The sequence below is a fragment of the Bos javanicus genome, chromosome 21 (genome assembly GCF_032452875.1).
Source record: "Bos javanicus breed banteng chromosome 21, ARS-OSU_banteng_1.0, whole genome shotgun sequence".
Lineage (NCBI taxonomy): Eukaryota > Metazoa > Chordata > Mammalia > Artiodactyla > Bovidae > Bos > Bos javanicus.
Window position 1 is genome coordinate 19589071 of NC_083888.1, and position 26356 is coordinate 19615426.

Sequence of the window (26356 nt, forward strand, 5' to 3'; positions counted from 1 at the left end):
AGGCTCCTCTGCCCATGGGAGTCTCCAGGCAAGAATACTGGAGTGGGGTGCCATTTCCTCCACCAGGGGATCTTCCTGACCCAGGGAGCGAACCCGTGTCTCCTGCATTGAAACTGACTCACTGTACAGAGGACTAAGTCAGCAGTGCAGAGAGGGAGGTGGGAGGGGCAAGATAGGGGTAGGGGAATAAGAGACACACACTGCTATCCGTAAAAGAAATAAGCTACTACAGCAGAGTGAAATACAGTCATTATTTTGTGATTCCTTTAAATAGAGTATATTCCATAAAAATATTGAATCACTATGTTGCACACCCAAAACAAACATAGGAATGTAAATCAACTGTACTTCAGTTAAAAAATACAGTTGATGGCTAGCTACAAACACAAAAAATAATCAACAAAAAAAGTTAGCAAAATAAAACTGGGTATTTTTTAAAAATAGGAGATTCTATCAAGAAATTAATTTTGATGAGATTTTAAATAATCATATAAAGTAGTTTTAGTCTTTTAAAATTTGCTTCACAAATCATTCAGGTCAAGCCAATTAATCTAACTACAAAATAAATATGGTTTTTTGAAAGTTATGTTGCTTTTGTCAGTGTTCTCTGAAAAAATACTTTATTTAATGTTATTTTTGATGCACTTGCTCCTTGTGAGAAAAGCTATGACCAACCTAGACAGCGTTTTGAAAAACAGACAATCACTTTGCTGACAAAAATCTCTATAGTCAAAGCTATGGTATTTCTGGGAGAAGGCAATGGCACCCCACTCCAGTACTCTTGCCTGGAAAAATCCCATGGACAGAGGAGCCTGGTAGGCTGCAGTCTATGGGGTCGCTAAGAGTTGAACATGACTGAGCAACTTCACTTTCACTTTTTACTTTCATGCATTGGAGAAGGAAATGGCAACCCACTCGTGTTCTTGCTTGGAGAATCCCAGGGACAGGGGAGCCTGGTGGGCTGCTGTCTATGGGGTCGCACAGAGTCGGACACGACTGAAGCGACTTAGCAGCAGCAGCAGCATGGTATTTCTAATAGTCACGTACAGATGTTACAGTTGGACCATAAAGGCTGAGCGCTGAAGAACTGATGCTTTTGAACTGTGTTGCTGGAGAAGACTCTTGAGAGTCCCTTGGACTGCAAGGAGATCCAACCAGTCCATCCTAAGAGAAATCAGTTCTGAATATTCATTGGAAGGACTGATGCTAAAGCTGAAGCTCTGATATTTTGGCCACCTGATGTGAAGAACTGACTCGTTGAAAAAGACCTTGATGCTGGGAAAGATAGAAAGCAAAAGGAAAAGAGAGAGGCAGAAGATGAGATGGTTAGACAGCATCACTGATTCAATGGACATGAATTTGAGGAAACTCCAGAAGATAGTGAAGGACAGGGAAGCTAGTGTGCTGCAGACTGTAGGGGCAAAATGAGTCGGACAAAACTTATCAACTAAACAGCAGCAATATGTACACAGAAAGCTGTACCAGTAATTTTAATATATCTTATCTTATATAAGCTTATCTCCTTCCTTCCACATATACAAAAAAAAATCTGTATTTCTAACAGATACTCCACAAAGACCTAATGTTCAGCACGGGTTCAACCTTCTGCAATAAGCTCTTAAGCAAAAGAATTTAAAAAAGAAGAGATACGCTGCATGTATATGTCATAACTGAATCAGGCGGAAATCGACTATACTCCAGCACAGCATAGACATGAGGTTAAAGAAACGGAATAAAAAAGTAATGCCTAGTTTATTCCCTCCAACTTCCCTGACTTTGGCTGCTACCCCATCCCTGGAGCCTGGGCAGACTTGGGTCTCTTGTCTGGACTGGGGTGGGGTCCAGGCGGCTGGGTCGAGACAACCCAAACTTTAATAGAGAAGTGTACCTATGTAATTTTGACCCCACAAGGTACAGCAGCCAAGACAGGAAGCAGCTAATTATAGGACCACACATGAATGAAGACAGAGGTGGGTTCATGTTCACAGTGCAGCGTACCTCCACCAGAAAAAGGAGGATATAACGCGGAATCCAGCCACAGAAAAGGAAGGAGGCGTGGTCATCCCAAGTGAAGTAAGGGAGACAGGCAGCTGCAAGTATCACATGATCACTTCCAGGTGTAATCTGAAAATGGATACAAGTGAACTCTTTCTAAGAGACACAGCTCAGAGACTTAGAAGGGAAATCTCCAGTCACCAAGAATGTAAGATGTGGGGCAGGGAGAAATGAGCTGCTTCAGACTAACATATGCACATAACTATTTCTAAAGTAAGACACCAGGACCCACTGTGTAACACAAGGAATCTTACACCACACTATGTAATTACCTATATAGAAAAAGAACCTCCCCAAAAGCGTATACATCTATATGGAAGTGAACCAGTTGCGGTAGATTGAAAAGGAAAGGGGGAAAAAAAAAACAAAAACAAGATTTTAATTCACCTAAAAACTCTAGTTCAAATAATTGATTAAAAACAGAAAGAAAAAAAAATGGGAAAAAATGCTAACTCTATTCCCTCCAGGCAATAGTGACCGGGCTGGTGTCACATCCCTGAAGCCAGATTGGCTTGCGTCCCAAGGCTGCAGAGTCCAGGAGCTGAGGGAGCTGGGAGCATGTGGCAGGCAGTATACCTCCAAAACCAACCTGGAGTATCTCTTCCTTTCTGCAGAGCCCCCAACCTCCAGATACAGGCAGGAGAAATTGAAAGCTTGGAGTTAACATATACACATTAATTCGTGTCGGATAGATGATCCAGAAGTTTATTGAACACATTGTAATCATGCGAAGAGTTGACTCATTGGAAAAGACTCTGATGCTGGGAGGGATTAGGGGCAGGAGGAGAAGGGAACGGCGGAGAATGAGATGGCTGGATGGCATCACCGACTCGATGGACATGAGTTTGAGTGAACTCCGGGAGTTGGTGATGGACAGGCAGGGAGGCCTGGCGTGCTGCGATTCATGGGGTCGCAGAGTTGGACACCACTGAGCGACTGAACGGAACTGAATCACCTAAACGTGAAAAAGGACCTGAAAGATAACAGATACACATCTATGTATAATTGAATCAAGTTCTTGTACACCTGAAACAAAAACATCAGAAATCAACTATGTTCCGATATAAAATTACAAGAAAATTACAGAATAAAGAAATAAACATTGTAGCGTGGAGAAGTGATGCCGCCTTGTGGCCATTTTCTGTAACAACACCATGAAAACCAATAACATGAAAAACCAATAACAATTAAAATACTTGAGCTTGGTGAAGGGGAAACCAGGCAGTGGTGACCTATGAATTAGACATGTGATATGCTATGATATGGAGAAGGCAATGGCACCCCACTCCAGTACTCTTGCTTGGAAAATCCCATGGATGGAGGAGCCTGTTAGACTACAATCCATGGGGTCGCTAAGAGTAGGACACGACTGAGCGACTTCACTTTCACTTTTATGCATTGGAGAAGGAAATGGCAACCCACTCCAGTGTTCTTGCCTGGAGAATCCCAGGGACGGGGGAGCCGGGTGGGCTGCCGTCTCTGGGGTCGCAATAGTAGGACACGACTGAAGCGACTTAGCATAGCATAGAATGATATGACATTAATCTGACAGCAAAGGTTGTCACTCAGCAGAACACAGAGCAGCAACCCACTCAAAGGCGCCTGACCTCACGTGAATGTGACAACGTGAAGAGAAGAAAAGGGACCACAGGTTAATCAGGCAACACCCTCAATTCAGATGTTGGGAATCTCCGAGGTGACAAGACACACTGCAGGCACACAGCAGATACACGGCCTCTGTGTACACAGGATCCCGACCCACGTGGATGGGGTGAGACCCACACAATCCCCAGAGCCTGCACCTGGGGTCCCACGACCCTTGGTTAGGGTGTCGTGTCTCTGAGGAGTCTCCTGAGGAGTCTCCAGGAGCCCCAGGGAGGGTGAACCTCGCGGGGGTAAAAAGGCAAACAGGCACAGCCTGTATAAAGTGAATTCCATAAAGTACTGATTCCTAAACACAAGTGAAGCTCTCATGTATCCTTCCCTTTTTCTTGTCTTTGTGTGTGTGGTCTCCCCACATACGTGATCCTGACCCATGCAGAGGGGGTGAGACTCACACAGTCCCCAGAACCCCACCTCGGGTCACGTGCCCCCTCGATCAGGACACCATGGCTGTGGTCAGCCAGACCCCAGTGGGTAAACGAGCCAGGTCTGTGGGACCCCCGGGACCCTAGAAAGAAGTGCAGGGTCTGTCTCCTCTCCCCTCAATTGTCCCTGAGAAGTCAGGCCCCTCCTGTTTTCACTTTGGTTCTGTGTGATTTTTTTTTTTTTTTTTTTACTGGTTTGGAAGCTCATGCTGGAGTTAAATACAGTACCTTGGTTCTGGCGGGCTCTGTCTTTCTTGTCCCGACGAGGTGCTGAGAAAACACAGGAGAGCTGGGCTGAAAGACGAGGGGCAGCCCTGTTCTCTTCGGAGGAGAGAGTCGACTGGAAGGAGTTCACAGCCGCAGCCTCACCTGCTGCCCATTGACTTTATGCCCGATCCCTGTGCCCTGGAACCAATTCACCAGGTGAACCTGCTTCTCTACTCAACCCGAATGTGCTGGAAAATTGGAATAATTACCAGGTAGCCCACCTGAGGGGTCTCCAGGAGCCCCAGGGAAGCTGAACCTGGCAGGCCCCCCAGAAGGGCCATGGAACCCCACTCAGAGAAGAGCACGGTTACCTAGAGAAGGCCTCCTCAGCTCCAGACCCCAGACAGCTGAGCACTGACATTCAGATGCAAGCATGGAGTTTTCTAGGACAGAAGCCAGACCAGGCCTCCACCCGGGTCTCCATGTCCCAGTGCAGAGAGTACAAGGTCAGGTCTAAATGTTCTCACTGCAGAAAGTGTAGGGAATGGAGTTAGAGAAGGCGAGGTTCAGAAAAAGAAGGAGATCGGCACTTTACAGGAACAGATCACCTTTAATGAGGTGAGAAGGGGCAGCAGTCAGATTAGTGAGCTGCTACACTAACCCAAGAAAAGAGCAGGTATGTATAGGCATATATGTGGAAATCTACTGTCTTAAGGGGGCCTGTTCTTCTCCAAGGTTGTTCAGAGTAGATATCTCTTAAATGGCTGGGGCAAGGAATTCTGGAGATCGGCCAGAGGCTGGACTGGCTGGGAGCTGGTTGTAACCAACCTTAATGTCCATTTTTTCCTTTGGGTGAGAGAGTTCTTTGTTTTGCATAGAATGGTGGGGAGGACCAGAGGGGAGTTTAACTCCAGGCTATTTTGAGCCTGTAACTTTCCTTCAGAAAGCACAGTCTCATCTAAACATCATCATGTAGATAGGACTTATAGAGGGCTAAATCTACCATGTAGACAGAACTTGGTCAGGTTCAAACTAGTTTAGCGCTGGTCTCCCAGGAGGCACAGGTCACACATGCAGGGTCTCTCATCATCCGATGGGGGCTCACCCTCGTGTGGGAACTAGGAAGAAGTCATCACTGGGCTCCACACTTCACCCACATCAGGAAACCGAAAGAATCTGTCCTATTACACATTTCAACAGGCAAAACAACAACGTTACCAATTTCTCTGGCCACATGATGGTCAGGGGAGCAACAGGAACTTCTCAGAGTGCAGCCCAGTGTCCTGTAAAGACAGACAGGAAGAGGCCTGATTCCAGCATCCCAGCTTCCAGCAGGAGGTGGCCATGCTGGAAATCTTCTGAAAAAATACATTCCTTATCAGAATAAAAATATATTGTTGAAATCGCAAGCATACTAATTACTGTTTGCACACCTAAAATATTCTTAAAAGCTTGGCACCCTGATCTTTGCGGTTTTCATTGTTTCCTTCGGTTCAGATTTTCAAGCCATCTTTTCAAACTACTTTCTTCTAGTTCTGTTATTTGTTATTATATGAATGAAGGGTCACACTTAAAATAAAAGAAAACCCCTGCCAACAATTAGTGACAAAGATCACATGAGCTTCAGGAATTTTTCTTCTAACAGTTTCATTTTTCTCCATGATGAAAACAGAAAACATAGGCCCCTCTGATTTTTTGCTTCTCTGTTCAAACTGAGCTAAAATGAAATTGATGCTCATAGCAACAAGTAACAGTTTTGAGGTTTGAAATGTCATGCCAGAGTAACAGGGCCTGGAGAAAAGGGAATGCTCCTAAGCTGCTGGAGAGAAACCACATCCTAAAATTCAAATTGGACAGATTCAAACTATGACAGAATGTGATTACATGGAGTATGAACCAAGGGTCTCCATGTAGCAAGCAATATGTGAAGACAAATTTGATGTCTCAGATGTGAGAGTAAAGGTTTCTTCTCAGATCTGCAGCTTGTATGCACAAATTCTTTTAGAATACTGCATGTATCTTTTCAAATTATAGCTTAGTCTGTATGGCTGGGAGTGGGATTGCTGTATCATATGGTAACTATTTTTTTTTTTTTTTTGAGGAACTGCCATACTGTTCTCTACAGTGACTGCACCAATTAACATTCCTACCAACACTACTGGAGGGTTCCCTCTTCTCCACATCCTCTGTAACACTTGTTATTTGGAGATTTTTTAAATGATGGCCATTCTGACCAGTTTGAGGTGGTACCTCACTGAAGTTTTGATTTGCATTTCTCTAATAATTAACAATGAGGAGCATTACAGGATGATTCTTTAATTTTCAGATATGTGAAGTACGTTAAGTGTAACCTGTCAACTTGACCATTATTTTCACAGATGAGGATTTATTGAATATTTAGTTATTTCCTTTCTTCCTAGTCTAACTATAGGGGACATTCATTATCATGTTACTTAAGGCAATGATCTTGGTTATGCCTGCAATGCAGAAGACCCAAATTTGATCCTTGGGTTGGGAAGATCTCCTGGAGAATGGAATGTCTACCCAGTATTCTTGCTTGGAGAATTCCATGGACAGAGGGTCCTGGTGGACTATTGTCCATGGGGTTGCAAAGAGTTGGACACGACTGAGCAACTAACACACACGCGCGTGCACGTGCATACATACACACACACACACATACACACACACACATACACACACACACATCTTTGAACAGTTTTAGAGAACTGCATTGCTCCCTATACAGGGAAGGTTTGTGTTGGGACCAAGGTCTGCTGTTCCTTGAGCAAATAAATGCTGTTCCTTGAGCAAATTCAGTCACTGCCCAGGGGGCACATGGTGAGACCACCTTGTCAGCTGACATTTCCCACATCTCAGGCCTCAGACTGACCATTCCATTTGTGGTGTAACAGTTTGCCCTGGTGATACAGCTTGACCTCTTTCTGTATGACTAGGTGAGTTGTTAATAACATTTTAGGATTCTGTAGGATTAACAGCCCTCTAATAGCAAAATATCGGAGAAGGCAATGGCACTCCACTCCAGTACTCTTGCCTGGAAAATCCCATGGATGGAGGAGCCTGGTACGCTGCAGTCCATGGGGTCGCGACTGAGCGACTTCACTGTCACTTTTCACTTTCATGCATTGGAGAAAGAAATGGCAACTCACTCCAGTGTTCTTGCCTGGAGAATCCCAGGGACGGCGGAGCCTGGTGGGCTGCCATCTACGTGGTCGCACAGAGTTGGACACTACTGAAGTGACTTAGCAGCTGCAGCAGCAATAGCAAAATATATGTTTTAAAGTTACACCAGGACCCAGGGGTTACACCATGAGCCTCAGGGAGTTTCTGCTGGATTTTTCTGTTCTGACATCAAGGCCCATCCCCAGTTTGATGACAGCACAATTGCCAGAGACTGGATGAGCTACATAATTGGGAAGGATCAGCGCAAAATGAAAATGTCGGAATTCTTGTGTAAGAATTATTAAGAATTTGGATGGTGACAGCCAGCCTTAAACCAAGCACGGAGCCCTTCAAAGTGCAAGAGGAGCCCCCGACACCATGCAAACCTGTGCCCGTGAAGCCAGCCCCAGCCAAAGACTTCTGTTTGAATAGTCAATCTTGTGTAAAGGTGTGCTAAATTGACTTATAACTTCAAATATTTGTATTAATGATATGTGGACTTGTTTTCTATCGAAAACAGGTGCATTTTTAATTGAAGAGTATTTGTTTTACGTTAATTCCAGGTGTACAGCAAAGTCATTCAATTGTATATATATTATATATATATAATATATATTACATATATTTATATAAGCATATATAATACATACATATAAATATACCCACATACATGTTCTTTCTCAGATTATTAGGCTATTACAAGATATTGATTATAGCTCCCCATCCTGTTCATAGGGACTTGTTTATCTATTTCATATATAGTAGTATGTATCTGTCGATACCAGACTCCTAATTTGTCCCCCACCTCTTTCCCCTTTGGTAACCATAAGTTTGTTTTCTATGTCTGAGACTATTTCTGTTTTGTCAAGAAGTTCATTTGCATCATAGTTTAGATTCCACACATAAGTGATATCATATGCTATTTGTCTGTCTGTGCCTTCACTTAATATGCTAACCTCTAGGTCCATTCATGTTGATGAAATGGCATTATTTCATTTATTACGGCTGAGTACTATTCCATTGTATATTCTATGATTTGTGGACTCTTGATTCAGGCCTTAGAGATGTTACCCACAGACCTGTTTGCATGAACGTGCTCTCATGGTGAGGGCTAAACCATGATTCCCCAGAAGAAACTTACCTGATGGTCTGGGCCTCATCTTCTGACATGGAGCGCTCCCTGATCCCCTTAACAGAACATCATACTGCCCTGTCCACCTGCCCAGAGGGACCGCTCCAAACGGGCCACTTCCCAGCTCCTTCAACACGGTAATCTCTTCACTTTGCAGACCCCAGGTTCCTAATACGGCAACACAGGCGCACTTTAGGATGAGAGCAGGAGGCTCTGGGGCTAGCAGCGTCACAAGTGACTTCCTCTCCAATGAGAATTTAACACCGACAGGATGAAGCACAGCACGACTTTTTAAAAAGTTGCTCAGTTAAAAAGAAAACCCTTGGTAATGTGATCTTAGGACCTGTTATACCACGTGATATTGCCACCAGAACAATATTGCTCCTGAAATAGCTACAATTAGTGACAAGAAAGGTTAAAGTTAAAAAAAACCTTTGCCAACTAGAGGCTTCTTGGAAAAACATGGTGACCAAATATGCTTACCGCCCTTAGCTTGGTAAGGTTTAGTGTTAGGTAGATTAATTGGCTTGACTGGACTAATAAGTTCTTGAAAAGCAAGAATTAAAACAGTAAAGCTATTTTAGGTGATTTTTAAAATTCTCATCAAAATTAATTTCTTGATGGAATCTTCTATTTTTAACAATTTCCCATTTTTATTTCACTTATTTTTAAATTTTTGACTACTTTATTGTTTTTGTAGATAGCCATCAACATTTTTTTAAGTTGAAGTACAGCTTATTTACAATATTATATTAGTTTTGGGTATTCAACATAGTGATTCAATATTTATATGGATTATACTCCATCTAAAGGTATTACAAATAAAGGCTATATTTCCTCATGCTGTATAATATATCCTTATACTTTATGGATATTATACATAGTTTCTATCTCTTAATCCTCTATACCTATCTTGCCCCTCCCACTGGTAACTGGTAACCATATCTATGAGTCTGTCTCCATTTCATAGATAAGTTCATTGGTGTTATACTTTAGATTTTACATGTAAGTGATATTATATGGGATTTCTCTTTGTCTTTCTGACTTACATCATTTATTATGATAATCTCTAGGATTATACTGCTGAAAATGCCATTATTTTAATCTTTTTATTAACTGAGCAGTACTCAGTATATATTTCACATATGAAAACCTAGGTATATATTTCATATAAGAAAACATAGGTATATATTTCATATATGAAAATATACATACATATATTTGCAGAGTACACTCCTTTGCTATTGTTCTTTAACCAAAAGGATGAAAATTTTACAATAACTTCTAATGATGCTAATTCTTACAACTGGGGCTTGGTAAAAGTGTATTTTGCCAGGATTTTCAGCGCAAAAACTGAAAACTGAAGTTCTCAAAAGTCAGTTTGCTTTAGTGCTTCAGATTCACCTGGACGCTTATTTACTAAAATCATCAGACGGCAGTTCAGAGCTTCTGATTTAGTAGATTTGCAAATACCAGTCCAGGGACCATAATGAAAACCATTGTGCCTTTTGAGTAATGCTTTTAGAGACTGAAGATAACCCTTCCAAATCAAGTATACTGTCTTACATCTTAATACATACAAAAGTCTTAATCTGAAGCGAGAAGATTGCTAAATGACTTCTACTTATAGGGCATTGTGAACTGAAATCAATTTGTAGGCATGAAAAATAATGAAAATAAAATGTTTTGTCAGAGAACATTGACAGAAGCAACTTAAGTTTTAAAAAAAGCATATTTATCCTATAGTTATATTAAATGGCTTGACCTGACTGATAAGTTCTTTGTAAAGCAAAAATCAAGAGTAAAACAATTTTACGTGATTTTTAAAAATCTCATCAAAACCTGTTTCTTGATGGCATCTCCTGTTTTTAAAACTTTCCCATTTTTATTTTGCTATTCTGCTGAGTAGTATTCCATGTGTATTTCATATATGAAAATAAAGTTATACATTTCATATATGGCAATATAGGTATGTATGCCACATGAAAATATTAGTATATATCTCATATGACAATGTAGGAACATATCTCATATGCAAAAATATAGGTATATATGTCATAAAATATAGGTATCTATTTTTATATCATAAAATTAAAAACTTTCATAAACTTAAAACTTAAAAAAGAATTAAAGCCTTTGATTATGTGAATCACAACATACTGGAGAATTCTTAAAGAGATTGGAGGACCAGACCACCTTACCTGCTTCTTGAGAAACCTGTATGCAGGTCAAGAAGCAAAGGTTAGAACTGGATATGGAGCAATGGACTGGTTCAAAATTGGGAAAGGAGTATGTCAAGGATGTGTCTTGCTACATGGCTTATTTAACTTCTATGCAGAGTACATCATATTAATGCTGGGCTGGATGAAATCACAAGCTAGAAATGAGGTTTCTAGGAAAAATGTGAGCAATGTCAAATATGCAGATGATACCACCCTAATGGCAGAAAGTGAAGAGGAACTAAAGAGCCTCTTGATGAAGGTGAAAGAGGAAAATGAAAAAACTGGAATAAAACTCAACATTCAAAAAACTAAGATCATAGTATCTGGTCCAATCACTGTATGGCAAATACACAGGGAAGAAATGGAAACAGTGGCAGATATTATTTTCTTGGGCTCCAAAAGTACTGTGGATGGTGACTGCATCCATGACTGAAACACCTTATTCAGAAAACCAAGTGATGAACCACAGACTGGAAGAAACTATTTCCAAAACACATATCAGAGAAAGGATCTGTACTCAATCAAGAAAGGATCTGTACTCAAATTGTATCAAACAGCTCCTTAAAATTTGATAAAGATTGAAAAACACACCTGGCCAAAAAATATAAACAGATGTGTACATAGATATTTATATAATATATAGAGAATTGTTTATCTCTCTGTAGATAGATGTTTACATGTCTAGGTAGATAGATATTTATATCTCTCTGTAGGTAAATATTTATATCACTACACAGATATTCCACAAAATTAATAACTTCCATAAAATTAAATACCTCCATAAAATTGAAAATTTCTATAAAATTAAAACTTCCATAAAATTGATAATTTTCATAAAATGAATATCAAAATTTGCATAACTTCTATAAGTTGAATAAATTTATAAAACTATTGACATTCCTAAAATCTTTTATAATTAATAATATTCATAGAACTACTCACTTTCATACAATTAAAAACTTCTTCAGGAAGTTAAAACCTTCCTCAGAAAATTAAAAACTTCCTCAGAAAATTAAAAATTATAAAATTATTTATAAAAATTAAAACTTCTACTCTATGAAACACCTTATTCAGAACATCAAAAAATGAACCACAAACTGGAAGAAACTGTTTTCAAACCACATATCAGATAACGGATCTGTACTCAAATTATACCAAACAACCCCCCAAAAATTTGGTAAGGTTTGAAACACACATCTGGCCAAAAAAAGATAAACGATAAGTAAGAGAGGAAGGAAAAACTAGGGTGGGGTAGAGACAGCCCCTTGAGACAGCTAACCCTAGGATCTGACGTTCCCACCCTGGGCTGATATCCTGAGAAAAACAAGATTCAAATACGCACATGCACCCCGACCTTCACTGCAGCACTCCTTACAATAGCCAAGACACAGAACCAGCAAGACGTCACCCACAGGCTAAAACTTAAAAAAGATGTGGTACGTGTAGATAATGCACTGTTACTCACCCCAGAGAAACTGCCACTGAAACTGAAATAACACCCCTGCAGCCACAGGGATGGACCTTGAAGGTCACACACGAAGTGAAGCCAGACAGAGAAAGGCCATAGCATATGAGTCCATTCTGGGCAAAATAAAAAAGGTGGTACAGGAACTAATGTACAAGACAAAAAGAGACTGAGATTTCCAACACAGACAAAGCAAACCAAAATAAATAAATAAATAAAGGCTTTATCTCCTTCCTTCCATCCACTGTGCAGAAACTCTATCTCTAATAGACACTCCACAAGGACCCGAGGATCATCACACGGAACTTTACTTGAGTTTGTGCAATATCCTCTATGGAAAAGAATTGAAGGAAACAACAGATATGCTGTCTGTATGTCACAACTGACTCAGGTGGCTGTACACTGCCAACAAGCACAAACCGGAAAACTGTCCCAGCACAGCTACCCATGAGATTAAAGAAAAGGAATTACTAGTTTATACCCTGCCACCTCCTTAACTTGGGCTGATAACTCATTCCTGGAACCTGAGTAGACTTGAGTGCAGGGCTGGATTGGGGTGGAGTCGAGACAGGCCAGGAGGTGCCCTTCTTTGACACCCCTGTTAAACCTGAACTGTCTGGCTTGCCCTGGCTGGAACCAGAATCCCTAGTGCTCCTTAACGATGGTGGCCTGACCCTCTGGACCAGGGTAAAGTCACCAAAAATCCAGGTTCACTGGTGCCGGAGTCCCAGCTGAAGTCTCCTTCCTCAGAGCACAGCCTCATCAGGGAGCCGTGCCCCAGGTTCAGATGAGTCTGGAGGGAAGGGGTGAAGCTTTAGGGGGAAGAAGTAGTGAGACACAAGCTCTTGGAAGTTTGCTCAAGCACATTTCACTCTCATTCATAGACCAGGAAGCCCACTTTCCCTAGGGCTGGGGTTGCAGGTGAAACCAGAGTTGGGCATGAAGAAGTGCTGCCACCTTGTGGACATTTTCTGTAACTATAACTTGTCCACTGCATGTTTACTAGCACCTCCAATTAACAATGGGGCTTCCCTGGTGGCTCAGAGGGTAAAGCGTCTGCCTGCAATGCGGGAGACCGAGGTTCGACTCCTGAGTCAGGAAGATCCCCTGGAGAAGGAAATAGCAACCCACTCTGGTACTCTTGCCTGGAAAATCCCATGCACAGAAAAGCCCTGTGGGCTCCATGTGGTCATAAAGAGTCGGACACGACTGAGTGACTTCACTTTCACTTTCCAATTAACAATGCCTCTGGGGCTGTTAATGACACCTTCCCTCAGGAAAGGACCTTGGACGGCTATTGCAGAAATAAATTCCAAAGACAACTGACTTTCAAGAATCCAATTAAAGGTAAAATTTCCTCACAGCTTTTAAGGAAAAAGAAAAGAAAACCCAAACAGCCACAGAACAAGAATCCCAGCATCCTGAACTATTACAGCAGGAATGCCCATCAAAACGATAAGAAATCTAATCCCATCTGACAGAATGGGAATCCTAACTGTCTACAAACAGGAAAGGGGGGAAAGACCAGGGAGATGATGGAATCCCCCTACACCTTTCATAGGAACAGACATTGGCAACAGCCCCTAGAAAGGACAGCCTGCACAGGCCAGAAGAAAAAATTTCAAGAGAACTAAGCCTACGACTTTTGTGCCCACTGCTGCTGCTGCTAAGTCACTTCAGTCGTGTCTGACTCTGTGTGACCCCATAGACGGCAGCCCACCAGGCTCCCCCGTCCCTGGGATTCTCCAGGTAAGAACACTGGAGTGGGTTGCTATTTCCTTCCCCAATGCATGAAAGTGAAAAGTGAAAGTGAAGTCACTCAGTCGTGTCCAACTCTTAGCGACCCCATGGACTGCAGTGTACCAGGCTCCTCCGTCCATGGGATTTTCCAGGCAAGAGTACTGGAGTGGGGTGCCATTGCCTTCTCCGTTTGTGCCCACACCTGGGCCTATATTACAAAAAAATCATCATTCAAAATGACACATGCAATCTAATGTTCATTCCAGTGCTACTTCGAATAACCAAGACACAGACCCAAGAAATGGTCCATGGACAGATTAAATATTAAAGAACTGTGGTATATATATATACAATGGGCTATTACTCAGACAAGAAAAACTGCCACTGAAATTATGAAATCCTGCAAATGGTTCCCACAAGGATGGACCTTGGTGGATCATATACCAAGTGAAGTCAGAAACAGGAAGAAAATAGCAGATGTCCCTTCTAGGCAAAATTTAAAAAAAGAAATACAGAGGAAGTAGTTTACAGCACAAAAAGAGACTCTGAGAATCAAAACACAAAAAACTCAAAAAAAAAAAAAAAAAAGGAAATGTCACGAATGAAATAGGAGGTTGATACTAACATATACCCAAAAAGCTATATCTGTAATGGGTAATCCACAAGGATTATCTCCTTCCTTCCTAATTCCACATTTACACAGAAATCTGTATATCTCACAGAGGCTGCACAAACACCTGATGTTCACCACAGGGAACTTTGCTTGAAATTCTGCAAGAACCTCTAGGGCAAAACAATCCATAAAAGAACAGATATGCTGTGTGTTAATATATGTCATACTGAATCAGGTGGCTGTATACTGACAACAAGCACCAACCGGCAGGGCAACTATATTCCTGTATACCATCGCCATTAGATTAAAGAAAAGCAAAGCCTAATTTCCACCCATCTCCCTGACCTGGGCTGCCATCCTATCCCTGGAGTCTGAACGGCCTTGGATCCATGCCTAGCCAGGAGTAGGGTTGAACAGCCCGGCAGGGTGCCCTTAACTGAGCCCCGCTTTAACCTGTACTGTGAGGTTTGCTCTGGCGTTTAACCAAAGGATGGTCGCCTGACCCTCTGGCCTTGAACTCTGAAAAGTAACCAAGACTGCAGGTTGACTGGTGCTGGGGTCCCCACCTCAATCCTCTTTCCTGAGAGTGCAGCCTCCTAGGCACCTCAGCAGGGTTCTGTGGGCGAGGCAGGGATAACTCGGATAATGAAGAGTAAAGCGTTAGGGCGAAGAGGCAGGGGAACACAAGCCCTTGGGTGTTTACTCAGGCACAGTCCTCTAACTCACAGCCCAGGAAGCAGACATTCCCGAAGGCTCTGGTTGCCCAAGAAACAAGCGAGTTGAGAACGAAACAGCGCTGCCGCCCTGTGGACATTTCCTGTAACTACAATTTGACCGGCTGTGCTTACACCTCCAATGAACAAAGCCTGTGGGGCTGTGAGTGACAGCTGCCCTCAGGAAAGGATCTGGGGCTGACGTTGCAGACGTAAATTCCAAACACAACCGATGTTCAAGAAGCCAATTGCAACAGGTAAATTTCCCTGACACCCTGTAAATAAAAGTATAAAGGGGGAAAAATAAATTCCCACCCTGCAACAGGATAAGATTCTGAACATCTCTAATTATTACAGGAGGATGCAAATTAAAGTGACAATGACAAATCAAATCCCACCGCTCAGAATGGCCATTCTCACATGTCACAGGCAACAATGCAAGAGCAAGCCAGGAGGAGAGAGAAGCCACCTACACAGTACGTGGGAATGGACATTGGCAACAGCCACTAGAAAGCACAGCCTCCCTGTGTCGGTTGACGGGGGGACACTTCCCAGAAAGCTAAGCCTAGGATCTGACATTCCCACACCTGGGCCTATATCCCGAGAAAACCATCATTCAAAAACCCACATGCACCCCAACACTCACTGCAGCACTGCTTACAGTAGCCAAGACACAGATCCAGCAAAATGTCTGCTGCTGCTGCTAAGTCGCTTCAGTCGTGTCCGACTGTGTGTGACCCCATAGAGGGCAGCCCACCAGGCTCCCCTGTCCCTGGGATTCTCAAGGCAAGAACACTGGAGTGGGTTGCCATTTCTTTCTCCGATGCATGAAAGTGGAAAGTGAAAGTGAAGTCACTCAGTCGTGTCCAACTCTTCGAAATCCCATGGATGGAGGAGCCTGGTGGGCTGCAGCCCACCAGGCTCCTCCATCCATGGGATTTTCCAGGCAAGAGTGCTGGAGTGGGATGCCATTGCCTTCTCCGAGAAAAATGTCTACTGACACATTAAAGCTTAAAGAAGGTGTGGTACATACATACAGTGGACCACAATTCAACCATGAGAACCGCCACTGCAATTATGAAATTATTCCACTGGTCACCACAAGAATGGACCTTGGAGGGTCAGACACTAGTCAGGCAGACAGAGGGATAAAATAGCATATGATGTGAATACTAGGCAAAATCTAAAAGGAAGTAGACAAACTAATTTACAACACAAAAAGAGACTCTGCGAATTCAAACACAGAGGGTTCCAAAAAAGTTGAAAGAGCAAGGATGAATTAGGAGGTTGGGACTAACATATACACAGAAATCTGTATCTAAAATAGATATTCCAAAAGGATTACCTCCTTTCTTCTTTCCTTGCCCTTTCCTCCCAGAAATGGGCTTCCCTGGTGGCTCAGGCAGTAAAGAATCTACCTGCAATGCAGGGGATCTGGCTTTGATCCCTGGGTTGGGAAGATCCCCTGGAAAAGGAAATGGCTACTCACTCCAGTATTCTTGCCTGGAGAATTCCATGGAGAGGAGCCTGGCAGGGGTGGGGTGGCAAAGAGTTGGACACGACAGAGCAACTAACACTTTCACTTTTTTATTACTTTCCTCCCACAAATGCAAACATTTCAGAATCTGTAAGAATACACAGAAATCTGTATCACTAACATATAAGCAGAAATCTATGTCTGTAACAGATAATCTGCAAGATTATCTCCTTCCTTGCTTCCTCCAGATATAAACTAAAGTCTGTATGTCTAACATATATACCAAAATCTGTATCGTTAACATATACACAGAAATCAGTATCTCTAATAGATACCCTACAAAGACCTGATGTTCAGCACAGGGAACTTTGCTAGTCCTTCTGCAATTCCTCTGCGGTAAAAGAATCCAGAAAAGAGATATGCTGTATGTGTATGTGGTAACTGAATCAAGCAGCAGTATAATGATAACATTAAGGAGCAGAGACATTACTTTGCTGACAAAGGTCCATCTAGTCAAAACTATGGTTTTTCCAGTAGTCATGTATAGATGTGAGAGTTCAACCATAAAGTAAACTGGGCCCTGAAGAATTGATGCTTTTGAACTGTGGTGTTGGAGAAGACTCTTGAGAGTCCCTTGGACTGCAAGGAGATCCAACCAGTCCATCCTAAAGGAAATCAGTCCTGAATATTCATTGGAAGGACTGATGCTGAAACTGAAGCTCCAGTACTTTGGTCACCTGATGTGAGGAGCTGACTCATTGGAAAAGACCCTGGGAAAGATTGAAAGCAGGAGAAGAGGGGGTTAATAGAGAACAAGATGGTTAGTGGAATCACCGACTTGATGGACATGAGTTTGAGAAAACTCCGGAAGATGGTGATGGCAGAGAAGCCTGGCATGTTGCAGTCCATGGGGTTGCAAAGAGTCAGACATAACTGAGTAACTGAACGACAACAAAGATAAAGATTCCACCGTATTATGGCTCAGTAGTAAAGAGCTCGCCTGTCAATGCAACAAACTCGGGTTTGATCCATGGGTCAGGAAGATTCCCTGGAGAAGAGAATGGCAACCCACTCTAGTATTCTTGCCTGAGAAATCCCATGGAGAGAGGAGCCTGCCAGGCTATGGTCCATGGGAATACAAAAGAGTTGGACACGACTTAGCAACAGATTTTCAAGATAAAAATCTAATTGTAAGGTCAGATACTATGAAATTCTAGAGGAAAATATAGGCAGTAGAAACTTTGACATTCATCACAGCAAGTTCTTTTGGGACCCAGCTCTTAGAACAATGAAAAAGAAACCCAAAATAAGAAATCAGCCCACGATGTGTGACCCCTCATCCTTCTCACCAGACCAGCTATGCTCCTGAGGGGCAGAGAAGATGGTGTTAGGTGCCACTGCAGGCATTCTTGCTGCCTGGAGGGGGTGGTTTTTTCCAAGTGAAAGTTGCTCAGTTGCGTCTGACTCTTTGCAACCCCAGGGACTATACAGTCCATGGAATTCTCCAGGCCATAATACTGGAGTGGGTAGCGGTTCCCTTCTACAGGGGATCTTCCCAAGCCTAGGACTGAACCCAGATCTCCTGCCTTGTAGGCGGATTCTTTACCAGCTGAGCTACTAGGGAAGCGGTGGTGGTTTAGTCGCTAAGTCGTGTCAGATTTTTGTGACCCCATGGACTGTAGCCTGCCAGGCTCCTCTGTCCATGGGATTTCTCAGGCAGGAATACTGGACTGGGTTGCCATTCCCTTCTCCAGGGGATCTTCCTGACCCAGGTATCCAACTCGCGTCTCGTGCATTGCAGGTTATTTCATTTACCAACCGAGCCATCAGAGAAGCCCCACTGCCTGGAAGGGGTTGTTTATAAAGACCTCAACCCAGGCATAGCTGGGAAGGGCTGGCCAACTCATCCAGTCAGCCAATCCTCACCCACCAGGGGCTCACGGTTGCAGAAAATGGGTCTTGTTGTGCCTGCCAGGTGCAAGGAACAGGTGTGGGCCTGAGGGTCAAGATGGACATGGGGCTGCAGCTCTGGTTTGATTTCTAATCATTTTATCTGGCCCACGAGTGGGAGAGAATTTCAAGAAGATCTTCTCCTAAATAGAGGAACCCAGGAGTCAGGGAGAGGAGGGGTGGTGGGTGGAGACAGGAGCCCAGGGCCCCGGGTGCAGTGGAACCTCTGGAAGACCTGCCAGAAGGAGGCCGCACAGAGTGAAGCCCAGGGTCACTGACCTGCCCAGGAGCGGCTGTTTGTTAGTCCAGGTCCTGCTCTGAGGTGACCAGGAAGAGGGCTGGGGGTGCTCTGCAGGGTTCCATGCAGGGTACCTGTGTGCTGAGCCCTGCCCAGACAGGCCCCCTGCCCTGGGAGGGGTCTGCCCATGTGAGCCCCGTGCCCTGGGAGGGCCTTGTGAATAGGCTCCCTCTCTTTGCAGCTGGAACACAGCTGCTTAGGATGCAGATTAAAATCAGCTGAGGACAGAGGTCAGGTGCAGGGGCAGGGATCCAAGCTTGCTATGCTTGCTGCATATGCTGGCTGCATGACACGAGGTGTGGAGACTAGAAATACAACTGTATCCTAAGGGCCGGCTGAGCAAAATGACGGCCGATCAATATCTCCAAAGAACTATCTCTTCGGGGTCTGGATGCCAGGTTCTTTTATGAATTAAAGAAGGAGGGTGTGAGGAAACAAACTAAAAAGGCCTTAAATCTTGAAAATACCTTGGGAGAACACCAAGCCTCAGGCAGGGGATGTGTTAATCTCTTCCTTCCTGCCATCCACAGGTGGACAGGGTTCTGAACAAAGGCACTTTAACAGTCAGGCAGAGGGGCAGGATTCTCTGAGGCAGGCCGCTATGTGTGATTATAGTAACAAAAGTAACAGAGAGCCAAAGACACAGTTCCAATGTGGAGTCAGAACTGGCTATTCCTGAACATCCTAAGCTGCAGGGTTTATTCAGGTCCTCACATTGCCCTTCCCCTCCCCCAGCGCCAGGCCCCACTCCCTGACTCCCTGTCTCTGGATTTGCCTGTTCTGGATGTTTATTATAAATGCAATCATATGGTTTGTGATTATTCTGGGCTGTGTGTTGGTGTCCCCCTCAAAATGCACATGTTGAAACCTAACCCCCAGGGTGATGGTGTGAGGAGGGGGGCCTTGAGGAGGTGATGAGGTCGTGAGAGTGGAGACCCCATGAACGGGATTAGTGCTCTTAAGAAACAGACCCCGAAGGAACCTCCTCAGCCCTTCCTCCATGTGAGGATGCAGTGAAGACCCCTGCCCCCACCAAGAACAGAGCTTCACCAGAACCTGACCATCCTGACGCCCTGATCTCTGACATCTGGCCTCCAGAGCTGTAGGAAATGCATTCCTGTTGCTGAAGCCCCCAGCCTTCTATTTCGCTATGGCAGCCCAGGCAGACTAAGACAGTACGTCCTTCTGTGTCTGCTTCTCTCGCTGAGCATTGTGTGTTCAAGTTCATCCCCATTGTAGCCTGTGTCAGAGCTTCACTCCTTTTCATGGCTGAGTCATAGTCCACTGTGTGAATGGACCACATTCTGTTTACCCCTTCTTCCATCCACCCACCCATCCACACATCCATCTACCCATCCATCCATCCATCCATTATCCATACATCCATTCACCCATCCAACATCCATCCATCCATCCACCCCCTCCCCTATCCCATAGCCACCACAAACCCACTTTCATTCTTTGTGGATTTGCCTTTTTGGGACATTGCCTATAAATGGAATCACGTGCTGTGTGTCCTTCTGTGTCTGCTTCTCTCACTGAGTATCATGTGTTCAAGGTCCATCCACACTGTAGCCTGTGTCAGAGTTTCGCTCCTTTTCATGGCCGAGTCATATTCCACTGTGTGGACGGACCCCACTGTGTGTATCTGTTCTCTGATCACTTGTTGATGGTCATTTGGGTGGTCCTTGGAAATTGTGCTGCTGTGCACATGCATGCACAGGTGTTTGGGTTTATATGTAAGAGTGGAACTGCAGGGTCATGTGGTGACTTCAAGTTTGACAATTTGAGGAACTGCCACACTGTTCTCCAAAATGGCAGCACCATTTCACATTCCCACTAGCACTGTTTGAAGGTTCAAACTTCTCTCATTATTGTCTAACACAGACACAAATCTGTATCTGTAATCAATAATCCATAAGGATTATCAGCTTCCTTCCTTCTTTCCTTCTGCATACACATAGAAATCTCTATCTCTGACCTATACACAGAAATGTTTGTCTCTAAGAGATACTCCACAAGGATTATCTCCTTCCTTCCTTCCTCATATACACAGAAAACTGCATGTGAAATAGATAATCCCCAAGGACCTGATGCTCAGCATCTTTCTTGACCTTCTGCAATAATCTCCATGGCAAAAGAATTCAGAAAACAACAAATACACTCCATGGATACGTCCTGCCTGAAGCAGGCGGCTGTACACTGACAACAATCATATTGCAGATCGACAATACTGCAAGGAAGCATCAACAAGATGTTGAAGAAAAGGAAAGAAAAGTGATGCCTACTCTATTATCTCCAGCCTTCCTGACATGGGATGCTATCCCATCCCTGGAGGCTGAGCAGGCTTGGGTCCCACTGCTGGACTGGGGTGGGGTCCACACAGCCTGGCATAGTGCCCTTCGGTTAACATTTTTTAAAGACCTATTGTCTGCTGTGTTCTGGCTGGGACCAGAGTCCTGAATGAGATCAAGGGCTCAAGGACTTTGGGGGCAACAGACACCCAGGCACCATGTCTCCTGGTGCTGAGGTTCCCAACTCAAGCCTCCTTCCTGAGAGCACTGCCTCCTAGGCACGTCAGCACCCTCAGCAGGATGCTGTGGCCCCGGATGGGACAGTGGAATGGAGGATTGTGAAGCTTTAGGGAGAAGAAGTACTGAACCGCAAGTCCTTGAGTGTTTGGTCAGGCACAGTCCACTCTAATTTACTTCCCAAGAAGCCAAATTTCCCTAGGCACTTGTCACTGGAGGGTCTAGAGGTGGGCATGAGAAATGGCTGCCCCTGTGGACTTTTCTTCTAACTTCAACTTGACCACTGGTGCTTATTGGCATCTCCAATTCAGAAAGCCTGGTGGACTGTTTATGACGGCTAACCTCAAGAAATGTCCAAGAGAAGGTATTTTTGAAATGAACTCCAGACACAATGAACTTTCTAGAAGCCACTTGCCACAGATAAATTTTCCTCATACAATTTGAGAAGAAAACAAAACAAAACACCAAATCTCCACCACAGAAGAAGATAGTCAGCATCTGTAATTACTTGGAATGAAGATCAAAATGACAACTCAAATGAGAGCTCAAATCCCACCAGTCAGAAGACAGAAAAATGTGCTTTATGCAGAGTACATAATGTGAAATGCCAGGCTGGATGAAGCACAAGATGGAATCAAGATTGCTGTGAGAAATATCAATAACCTCAGATATGCAGATGACACTAACCTAATGACAAAAAGCAAAGAGGAACTAAGTCTCTTGATGAAGATGAAAGAGGAGAGTGAAAAAACTGGCTTAAAACTCAACATCCAAAACACTAAGATCATGGCATCTGATCCCGTCACTTCATGGCAAATAGAGGGGGAAAAATAGAAATAGTGACAGACTTTATTTTCTTGGCTCCAAAATCACTGAAGATGGTGGCTGCAGCCATGAAATTAAAAGACACTAGCTCCTTGGAAGAAAAGCTATGATAAAACTAGACAGCGTATTAAAAAGCAGAGACATTGCTTTGCTGACAAAGGTCCTGTTAGGTAGTTAGAATGGGATAAAGGAGTCCAGAATGGTAGTGGCTAAAAGACAAAGAAGGAAAAAGCCCACGAAAATAGTACAAAGGAAGGTCCAGGGAGTGGAGTGAGGACCTCAGGTAAAACAGTCTTCCTGGCTAGCCCAGTTTACACAGGGCAGGCTCAGGGGAAGGAGAAAAAAACATACAAAAAGAGGAGCCAAAATTGACCCGGGGGCCTCTCTTCTCTTCTTGTCTTTTGGGTCAGCCCGCCCGCATGCCTCAAGGATGTATTTTCCTTTGCTTGCCAAATAAAACTGAGCTGTAACACTGATCTGTCCGTCGCTTCAATTTTTTGCTGCAGCAAGACAGAACCGAGGAAATTACGAACTCCCCCTACAGTCCGGATAGTCAAAGCTATGGTTTTTCCAGTAGTCATGTAGTGATGTGAGAGATGAACCTGGCTTGCTGTCGTTCATGGGGTCCCAAAGAGAAGGAAATGGCAACCCACTCCAGTGTTCTTGCCTGGAGAATCCCAGGGATGGCGGAGCCTGGTGGGCTACCGTCTATGGGGTCGCACAGAGTCAGACACGACTGAAGCGACTTAGCAGCAGCAGCAGCAGAGCGACTCTGCTGATATGACTGAGGGACTGAAAAACAACAGCGGGAATCCCTCTTGGCTCATTAACTTTAAGGTAAAGTCAGACACGACTGAAGTGACTTAGCAGCAGCAGCAGCAGCAGTGTAGTAATATCAAACCTTATTTTAATCAAATAAATCTCCATTCTATTTATTTGGTTCCAAATAACCATCCAAAGATTTTTTTACATTTATTTAGTTAAGGCAAATCATTTTTTAAAAGAATCTGCCTCAGTGAAATGTGCTTAGTTGCTCAGTCCTGTCTGACTCTTTGCAACCCCAGGGACTGTAGCTCTCCAGGCTCCTCTGTCCATGGGATTCTCTAGGCAAGAATACTGGAGTGGGTTGCCCTGTCGTCTTCCAGTCATTGAAATAATTGCTACATTTTCCTTCCAAATTTTTTTCTGCTGTTATTCTTAATTGTTCTTATTAGCATCTGTAAGAGACATCAAGGGGAAGATCATAATGGCGTTTCCCAAACCAGCTTTTCTTGTTTTCAGGTTAACTTAACTTTGGTTAGATAGGTACAGGAAAAAAGAGTTGTTTACAATGAGAGCATTCTAGATTTCATAATTTGTTAGTTTCTTTAATTTTAGAAGTATCCATCACTTGGGCACTAATAAATTATAAAAGGACCTCTTATAGGCCTAACTCAAACAAACACACAACAGAACACCTTAGGAATGTCAGATAGAACATTCACATCTCAAAAACACATGGAAATGTAAGTTTCCCCCAGGAGGTCTTTGTTTAAAGTTACCAAGCCAGCTTCCTGCCTGCCCCTTCCCCACATCATCTTAATTAATTACATAGGCAAAAAAAAAAAAAGAGCTTTCTCGGGGGAAAAATATCTTTTACATGTGATCATCTTTAACTTCCACTTAAGTAAATTCTTGTCATAATTACAGGTTGACCAAGTCCCCTAGGATTTTCCCTAGGGGACTCTGAGAAGGAACTTTAGAGGAAGCACTTCCATTCTAGCTTAAGCAGTTAGCGTCAGAAGTCTGTGCTCACAAATCAGAGTAATCAAGCCAAACCAAACCACACTAACGGGAAGTCACCAAAAACAAAGCAAATGCCTAAGAGGTGCCCAGAAATTCAAAGCACAAATGGCAAGCCTGCCCCAGACGTGACTTCTAAGTCCCACAAGCCTGGGACACTTCTCCAAAGCAACACCTTACAAACAGGCAGAAACCTCAAACTGGAACTCCATCAGTCCCCAAAACAGAAAACATCAAGAGGCCTTGAGGTGCACCTCGGGGGATTTACCAAAATGCTGGTGGGTGTCACAACACACCAGACGCCCTCCTCCTGATCCTCCAATATTTAGTGTTTCTCTGAGTGGAAGGTCAGGCTGGCACGGACAAGAGAATAAAAAAGTGTCCTCAAGGCCTAAGAGACCTTGGCAGCTGCAAAGGGCAACCTCTCTCCCATTCTCTGCCATAGCCTGGAGTTCCACAGTCGAGCCACGCGGTCGGGTTGAAGAAGGAATTCATAGGGCCTGGACTCCATCTTAGGCCTGTTCATGCTGATCATGCTCAGCCACCTTTCCAATGGACTCTGAACTCTGTGTTTAGTGCCCATGAAAACAACAACAGAAGGATAAGACCCCCTGTCTGGAGGTCTTATGACCTTGAAGATCATATCTAGGTTACTCATCGCCTAAGAGAAAACATACACTAATCACCCCTTCTCCAGACAGGCTATAAATTTTTCTGTATCTATCAGAGTGTAACCTCAGGTTTATTGATTACTGGTTAATTGTTTGACTGTTTGAGCACATGAGCACATAGCACATGAATGATGGGGTTATTGGTTTGTATTTTCCTTGGTTTATGTAAGTCTCAAGGAATTTGGAGTGGTGGGTTCAGACACGTACACATGGAGTATAAAAGATTTTCACAAATGCTGGTCGGGGTCCTTGGCTAAGGGGAGACTCTGCCTTGGGCCCGCCGGTGTAATAAACTGTGCTCCACTATCTGCATTGTCCTTCTGAGTGAGTTTGTTTCCCGGAACACGTGGCTACAGCAGGGTGTGATCAGGCACAGCCCTACAGCAGGAGGTCTGTGGCCTCAGAGAATTCCCTTAATTCTCTGCTCTCCCAAAGGAGGCTGGCACTGTTAGCAGAAGCACACTGATTGAAACTGCCAACATGTCCCAGATGCCTCCATCATCTCCCTTACACTCTGCCCAACTCCCAAAGGACCCAGTTTTCTCCTCCATCACCCAGAGGAGGAGTGTCCACCGGAACTTGCTCAAATATAGGCACAACAAGACACAGTTTTCTGTATCTTCAAACAAATAGGGCAGCGCAGGCACCAGACCATTCATAACTTTTGTACTAAACAAGCCTGACATGTTCAGTTCAGTTCAGTCGCTCAGTCGTGTTCGACTCTTTGCGACCCCATGAATCGCAGCACGCCAGGCCTCCCTGTCCATCACCAACTCCCAGAGTTCACTCAGACTCACGTCCATCGAGTCAGTGATGCCATCCAGCCATCTCATCCTCTGTTGTCCCCTTCTCCTCCTGCCCCCAATCCCTCCTAGCATCAGAGTCTTCCAATGAGTCAACTCTTTGCATGAGGTGGCCAAAGTACTGGAGTTTCAGCTTTAGCATCAGTCCTTCCAAAGAATGCCCAGGACTGATCTCCTTCAGAATGGACTGGTTGGATCTCCTTGCAGTCCAAGGGATTCTCAAGAGTCTTCTCCAACACCACAGTTCAGAAGCATCAATTCTTCAGCACTCAGCTTTCTTCACAGTCCAACTCTCACATCCACACATGACCACAGGAAAAACCATAGCCTTGACTAGACGGACCTTTGCTGGCAAAGTAATGTCTCTGCTTTTGAATATGCTACCTAGGTTGGTCATAACTTTCCTTCCAAGGAGTAAGCGTCTTTTAATTTCATGGCTGTAGTCACCATCTGCAGTGATTTTGGAGCCCCCAAAAATTGAGTCTGACACTGTTTCCACTGTTTCCCCATCTATTTCCCATTAGGGGTATATTATTGACATTATGGACCTATTACAAAATAGAATGCAGAACTCTGAACTGACTTTCAAAGAAAACAGGAGG

At 43.8% G+C, this 26356-nt stretch overlaps 1 protein-coding gene and 1 long non-coding RNA gene across 6 annotated transcripts in view; one reads left to right on the forward strand and one right to left on the reverse strand.

The window, feature by feature from the left end:
* The window catches only part of LOC133234159 (myeloid-associated differentiation marker-like), a 70728-nt gene that overhangs the window by 28275 nt on the left and 16097 nt on the right, over positions 1-26356 (forward strand). The gene's annotated exons all lie outside the window — the stretch shown is intronic.
* LOC133234158 (uncharacterized) lies at positions 2740-24718 on the reverse strand. 3 transcript variants are annotated; one of them, XR_009732049.1, is made up of 4 exons: positions 24549-24718; positions 5568-5632; positions 4371-4875; positions 2740-3028 (listed from the first exon to the last, which is right to left on the reverse strand). It is a non-coding gene; the product is annotated as an uncharacterized LOC133234158 (long non-coding RNA). The 3 variants fall into 3 exon arrangements; XR_009732048.1 differs by lacking the exon at positions 24549-24718 and adding an exon at positions 12352-12607; XR_009732050.1 differs by lacking the exon at positions 24549-24718 and adding an exon at positions 12229-12324.